Consider the following 7,906-nt stretch of genomic DNA (forward strand, 5'->3'; position numbering starts at 1 on the left):
ACTAACATCCCAACAACATAAGGCATTTGTTCTCCCCAGTTTTCGACACACATTGACTATTTTAACGCTGTACTGGTGCGTGAAGGGTACGTGAAGGTTACCAGCTGAAATGAAAACTTATAGACAGTGCGAATGACAGCGAAGAAACATGGAGGAGTAAGGACCAGTCGTAGAAGGGCCGAGAGTAATTGATTGTCTTCCAGCTGTCTATTAATTAAGAAGAAGAAAAAAAGAAGAAAAAAAAACCAAACAAACGATTTACATGAAAGAAGTGTCAAATGTAAATATAGTAAAGTAGTAAAATGTTTATTATGTGGCAATAAAAAGTAAAATGAAATAAGTAGCCATGTTAACAGTGTAGCTTTTAATAAGGTCTGTACCATAACTCGGGCAGGCTTCATTTCTGTGCATTAGATCCTGTTAAGGCTAAACATGGTTTATACTTGCTCTTTAAAAACCAACAAGTTTATGATCTTGTATACGTCGCTTTTGCTTGGTCATATTGTTATTGTAACACTGAATTCCACAGGCAGGAGTACAAAATGATACAATAATATAAATTGTTAGCACCATTGCAACTTGAAGGGAAAGGTTGTGACATTCCAGCTGCTTAGGGAGAGAATTGCTAAAGAGTAGACAAATCAACTAACAGATGGTCAGATTAAGGGTATGATGATTTCTCGAACGCTTTTGAAAATAGCGTGCTACTGAAAGTGACGACATATAGTCGCTGAAATGTATTAATAAGTTGGAAATCTGTATTTCCCTACAACCTTAATATCCCTGCCCCCACTCCCGTGACACGAACGTCGGAGAGAGAGTATTGAATAAGAAAGAACAATTCTCGTTGATATTTGTCTAGGTTAGAAACCATTGCATACATTTTGTACAAGGCCCAAATGTACTCTAATGCACGTATAAACTAATTATATTCCCTAAGTTTGCTTGCAGATTGCAGCTCGAGTTCATTTTGTCTTGATAATATTTCCTTGGATGGGTAAAACAAAGCAGCTGCGGCCTACATAGTATTATTTCTAATTTCATGTTATTTATACTTCACTTCTGCGAGCGTTTTGTAGCAAGTGTCTGTATATCTTGTATGAATTTTTCTTTCTTCAGGTATATATATATATATATATATATATATATATATATATATATATATATATATACGGAAGCCGTATACTGGTGACTAATACGTGTTTACTAGGTAATGGGAATGTTGTTCTTATGATATGGGGTCACAGGTATTATATTATTTCACATATAAGCACCATGTAACTTCAACCTTGAAAATAGACTTTTGCTAACAATAACAATCTTCCTGAGATTTGGGTACTTGTGGTAGCTAAGTGGTTAACATGACAGACTCACTATCGAAGGAGTGCGGATTCAAATAATACCATCGGATCAGCTTGTGTCAGCTGCCGTGGTGTGTCCTTGGGCAAGGCACTTTATCCCAATTCATATGGCACTAAAAAACGACGTAGTAACCACGAGTGAAATTGAGCATTCTTCAATCTTCTTAACCTTCGATAGCAAACAATATAGCGATTATTTTCCTGATAAACAATTATTAACTGACTGGCAGCCTTGCCGGTCTAACCGGTCCCAATTGATGATATTACAATTTGACAAAGGAAACGCACCTGCCTGACCATACATAAAATTATCTCGATGATTATTGTTGTACTAATAATACGAGTTTTTCCTCAGATTTAAAAGGCAACCAGTACTCACCAATTACCGATTATTATGTGTCCCTTTTGTCGTCATAAAGTAAAATGAATAAAGTTTATTTGTATTTCCTCGTCATTAAAGTGACTAAAGGGTGCTATTTGTTGTATCGAAAACTGAGACCTCATGCAGAGAGAGAGAGAGAGATAGAGAGAGAACAGCTTTACACTGAATCTTTCTCTTTTCAAGTCACTCATGGGTCTAGCGGATTCGTATTATACAATTTGGGATTGGCCCATATTGTAAGGAACAGGAAAACGAGGCATCCTATTAGGGGGTGGAAACACACAACAGTGTAATAAAGGTAACACTCTTAAATTAGTACGTGTATTATTGCTTATTTTCATACCCTATAAATTCGTACAATTTAATCATTAAATTATCACTTTATATCTCCAGTGAAGAAATAATTTGAATGAATATATTTCAGGCAAAATGAAATACTGAACACAAGAATCATTCTTCTTCATGATCTTACAGAACGAATAAATAATGTTCCCATTAAACAAGGTTATAAAAACACTCTGCTTGATATAGGTCATACTTAGCCTTTAATAAAATACCCAACAAACTATTACTTAATAGAAAATTCCATTCGAGAAGATTCTGTTATCATATCTATAATAAAGAACATGGAAAAGATAATATATCGGACTCAGACAAGATATGATCCTAACGTTAAACTTAACACTCGTGGAGAAAATATTACATATGTATTATTTGTTTATAGAATAAAACAAAAGACAATGAACTTCATTTTGGACAAGGTCAGATACAAAATAAAGTTTTACATAACCTATAGCATATGCTGAATAAAAACACCTGACAAACAATGCAAATTATATATATATATATATATATATATATATATATATATATATATATATATATAACACCTCCCCTCATAAAGAAAAGAACGATTAAAATAATAAAGCTTTCTTTTAAAGATTAGTTAAATATAAGTGTGATTAAAATTATATAAGATGAAATTTTAAAAATGATATAAAATGTACCGGTACACAAATCCATTGACGTGCCCTGATGGCATTATTGTATTCCTGCAACATCAAATTAAATTTAAATTGTCTCTGATTTTTCTTGCCAATGAAAGTAAGGTATTTGTAATCACTGAAAATACTAATCAGAGAAGGAGCTGAACTAATGTATACTTTAGACTGTTGCAAAGCCAGCCTCAAAGACAAACATTCCTTTCTGATTGTAGAATTACTTCCCTGGTTCTTACTTACTTTTTTTCGAAAAATTGCACACTGAATGATTTACAACATTTGTGGCATCTTTAATCAATAGTGCACCAACCCCAACATGACGTTGATTAACAAACATTTTATTGACTGAAATTTTGAGCTGGAAGGAAGAATTCTTACGAATGGCCTTTAAATTATGTTGTTGTTGTTGTAGGGTTTAGCGCCATTTTTCAACACAATATAGGCTATACATGGCGGCCAGTATTAATGGTAGAGGAAGAACCCGGAAAACCCCCGGAAAGAACCATCGACCCACGAGAAGCTACTGGCAAGCTTTCTCACATAACCACACAAGGCAAATCCGAGACTCGAACCGACGCAGACAGAGGTGAGATGGCAGTGATCCGTAACGGTGAGCGCTTTAGACCACTCGGTCACTCGGGGCCCCGTCCTTTAACTTATCAAAGCCCCTTGAAATTTTTCAGATCAATAGAGCTTGGTTTTCTTATTTAATAGATTAATCAGGGGTTTAGTAATAATGGAAACATTGGAGCAAAAATGCCGGATAGTATCTTTTGGAGTTAGCTGTAAAGGTGAAATGTGAAACTTTATGTTTTGATTATTTAGAGTATTAAACTTTTTTTTCTCTCGCTGTAGCATTTGTAGATTAGTAGTGATGTAGATATGAGGATGCAGTGTCAACTAGCATTCTTTTGGTGGCGACGATATTTTTGGCGCTGTTTAGTATGGGAGCTGAGGTCCTGACTGACGTTTGGGTTTTGACAGAGATGCTTTGTCATGTAGGAAGATCAATGACTGAATCTTAAATCTGAGTTTTCCTCATGATGAACAAAGTGAGCATTGGTTTCGACATGACAGAGACCTGTTTGTTGAGAAACTTTCATATCGTGCACTTTGAAAACTGTCGGGTAGCATCTATCTTACGCATTAATCAATTATGATTTTCAGTATGCATATATAGAATAATTAGTTTGCTAACATCGGGTTTATTGGGAAATTGCTTAAGACTGCTTATGGGTGTTCAATTCAAAAGTGTTCTCCATGGTATAACAATGTTAGGGACCAGCTTCGCACTGCTAAAAGAAACCGCCGTAAAGCTGAGAGGCTTTGGCTTTCCACCAGACTCACTATTCATAAGCAAATCTATGAAGCCGCTAAGAAGAATGTCACAAATATAGTCCATGCAGCGAAATAAGCGCACTATGCTACTAAGATCATGGAAATTTCCAGCTGCAAAGAGCTCTTCGAGACTGCTAACAAGCTGATGTCAAAGAAAAAATCTACACCACTGCCAACTAGCTTCCCTCCAGTTGACCTTCCGGACATGTTTGCAAATTTCTTCCGTGACAAAGCACAAACCATTAGAGATAAGGTTGACACATAAATTTGAATTGACTCGTCGTCACCATACAGTTGGGATACATAATTTGAGCGTCAACCATTAGCAGCATTTGAACCTGTCTCTATGTATTTTGTAGGTACAATCCTGATGTAGAGTGCACCAAAGTCATATGAACTTGATCCAATTCCAACATCACTGCTGCTTGGGTGTTTAGATTCAGTATTGCCTTCACTAACTGATGTTATTAATACCTTTCTCTCATCAGGGGAATTCCCATCATTTTTAAAAACTGCCGTTGTAAAGCCTCTGCTGAAGAAACCAACACTAGACCATAACGATTTAACCAACTACGGCACAGTTTCTAATCTCCCATTCATATAAAAAATCTGGTGGTTCTATCCCAGCTTGTATCTCATCTAAATTCAATGTACAATCTGCATATCGCCCTCGCTACAGTACTGAAACTACTCTTCTAAAAGTAGTTGATGACATTATCTCTGCGTTGGATAGCGGAAAGATTACAGTTCTCAGCCTCCTTGATTTGTCTGCAGCATTTGACACAATAGACCATGATATATTATTTCACCGTCTCCAGCATGTATTTGGGATTCATGATACAGCCTTACTGTGGTCCAAGTCCTGCTTGGTCAACAGGTCACAAATTGTATCTGCGAATGGAATACACTCCAGCCCAGTTGATCTATGTTGTGGTATTTCACAGGGGCCTGTTCTTGGACCTGTTCCCTTCATTCTGTAGACTCAGTCGCTCTCAAGTGTCATAGATCATCATCCAGTGTCTCACCGATTGTACGTTGATGACACCCAAATATACAAACCTAGCCACACAGCTGAAGTTGATGCTACCATCCAAGGTGTAGAGAGGTGCATTTCTGATATGAAATCATGGATGAGATGTAACAAGCTGCAGATGAATGATGATAAAACTGAGGTCATTCTGATAACAACACAAAGACTTTCTCATTCACATCCTTTACCTCAAACAATGAATATCAGCATCACCAACATTAAATTCACACAATCAGTACGAAACCTAGATGTTACTCTGGACAGTACTCTCACATTGCACCAACATGTCATGAACATATGCAAGGCTGCATATCTTGATCTGAGACGCATTAGCTCAATTCGCAAATGTCTTTCAGTTGATGCCACTAAAACACTCGTGTGTTCATTAGTACTTTCAAGACTGGACTATTGTAACTCAATTCTGTCTGGTTCATCCCAAGATCTGCTCCAGAAACTTCAAAAAGTTCAAAACACAGCTGCTCGGACCATACGTAGAGTACCACGATCAGAGCACACCTCCCCGCTGCTCTGTACCCTACACTGGCTATCCACTCGATCCAGAATCAAACACAAAATTTGTTCTCTGTGCTATGTTTCACTGTCGGACTCTAGATCAACATAACTATCCGATCTCACCCTTGTGTACACACCAGCAATATACTTACGCTCCTCTTCTGACAATCGTGTACTCATTATTCCCACTATGAAAACAAAGTCATATGGACAGTGCTCGTTTGCATACCAGGGCCCAGCAACGTGGAATGAATTGCCCACTGAACTTAGACACAAAGACACAGTGATCACATTCAAGAGGGCTCTCAAAACTAAATTATTTCGATTGCAAGAACAAACTTAAAGACCTATTAATGTTTGCTACCTGAAATATTCTCAGAATATGTTTTCTAATTTCATGGTATTTGTTTTTGTAATCATATCATTATATGTTTTTTATCTTATAGGTGTTGTCTAATGTTGTAAAGCGCTAAGAGCTTCTAAAGATTAGGCGCTATACAAAGTCCACATTATTATTATTATTATTATTAGTGTGGTTCAAGTCCTACTTGGTAAACAGGACACAAATTGTATCTGCAAATAAAATACACACCAGCCCAGTTGATCTATGTTGTGGTGTTCCACAGGGGTCTGTTATTGGACCTGTTCTGTTCATTATGTACACGCAGTCGCTCTCAAGTGTCATAGATCATCATCCAGTGTCTCACCAATTGTACGCTGATGATATCCAAATACACAAATCTAGCCACTCAACTGAAGTTGATGCTACCATCCAAGGTGTAGAGAGGTGTATTTATGATGTGAAATCATGGATGAGATGTAACAAGCTGCAGGTGAATGATGTTAAATCTGAGGTCATTCTGACCACAACGCAAAGACTTTCTCGTTCACATCCTTTACCTCAAACAACAAATATCAGCAACATCAACATTAAATTCACACAATCAGTACGAAACCTAGATGTTACTCTGGACAGTACTCTCACTTTGCACCAACATGTCATGAACATATGCAAGGCTGCATATCTTGATCTGAGACGCATCAGCTCAATTCGCAAATATCTTTCAGTTGATGCCACTAAAACACTCGTGTGTTCATTAGTACTTTCAAGACTGGACTATTGTAACTCAATTCTGTCTGGTTCATCCCAAGATCTGCTCCAGAAACTTCAAAAAGTTCAAAACACAACTGATCGGATCATACTTAGAGGACCACGATCAGAGCACACCTCCCCTTTGCTCTGTACCCTACACTGGCTATCCGTTCGATCCACAATCAAACATAAAATGTGTTCTCTGTGCTATGTTTCACTGTCGGACTCTAGTCCAACATACCTATCCGACCTCAACCATGTGTTCACACCAGAAGATACTTACGCTCCTCTTCTGACAATCGTATACTCATTATTCCAAGTATGAAAAGAAAGTCATATGGACAGCTTTCTTTTGCATACCAGGGCCCAGCAACGTGGAATGAATTGCCCACTGAACTTAGACACAAAGACACAGTGATCACATTCAAGATTGCTCTCAAAACTTACTTATTTCGACTGCAAGAACAAGCTTAAAGACCTAATAATGTATCCTACCTTAAATATTCTCAGCATGTGTTTTCTAATTTCATGGTGTTTGTTTTTGTAATCATATCATTATATGTTTTTTATCTTATAGGTGTTGCCTAATGTTGTAAAGCTCTGAGAGCTTCTAAAGATTAGGCGCTATACAAAGTCCACATTATTATTATTATTATTATTATTATTCAAGTCCTACCTGGTCAACAGGACACAAATTTTATCTGCAAATGGAATACACTCCAGCCCAGTTGATCTATGTTGTGGTGTTCCAGAGGGGTCTGTTCTTGGACCTTTTCTGTTCATTATGTACACGTAGTCTCTCTCAAGTGTCATAGATCATCATCCAGTTTCTCACCAATTGTACGCTGATGACATCCAAATACACAAATCTAGCCACCCAGCTGAAGTTGATGCTGCCATCCAAGGTGTAGAGAGGCGTATTTCTGATGTGAAATCATAGATGAGATGTAAGAAGCTGCAGATGAATGATGTTAAAGCTGAGGTCATTCTGACCACAACGCAAAGACTTTCTCATTCACATCCTTTACCTCAAACAATAAATATCAGCAACATCAACATTAAATTCACACAATCAGTACGAAACCTAGATGTTACTCTGGACAGTACTCTCACTTTGCACCAACATGACATGAACATATGCAAGGCTGCATATCTTGAGCTGAGACGCATCAGCTCAGTTCGCAAATA

The sequence above is a fragment of the Sinohyriopsis cumingii genome, unplaced genomic scaffold (assembly GCF_028554795.1).
Source record: "Sinohyriopsis cumingii isolate HCF-2022 unplaced genomic scaffold, ASM2855479v2 utg000974l, whole genome shotgun sequence".
NCBI classification, from domain to species: domain Eukaryota; kingdom Metazoa; phylum Mollusca; class Bivalvia; order Unionida; family Unionidae; genus Sinohyriopsis; species Sinohyriopsis cumingii.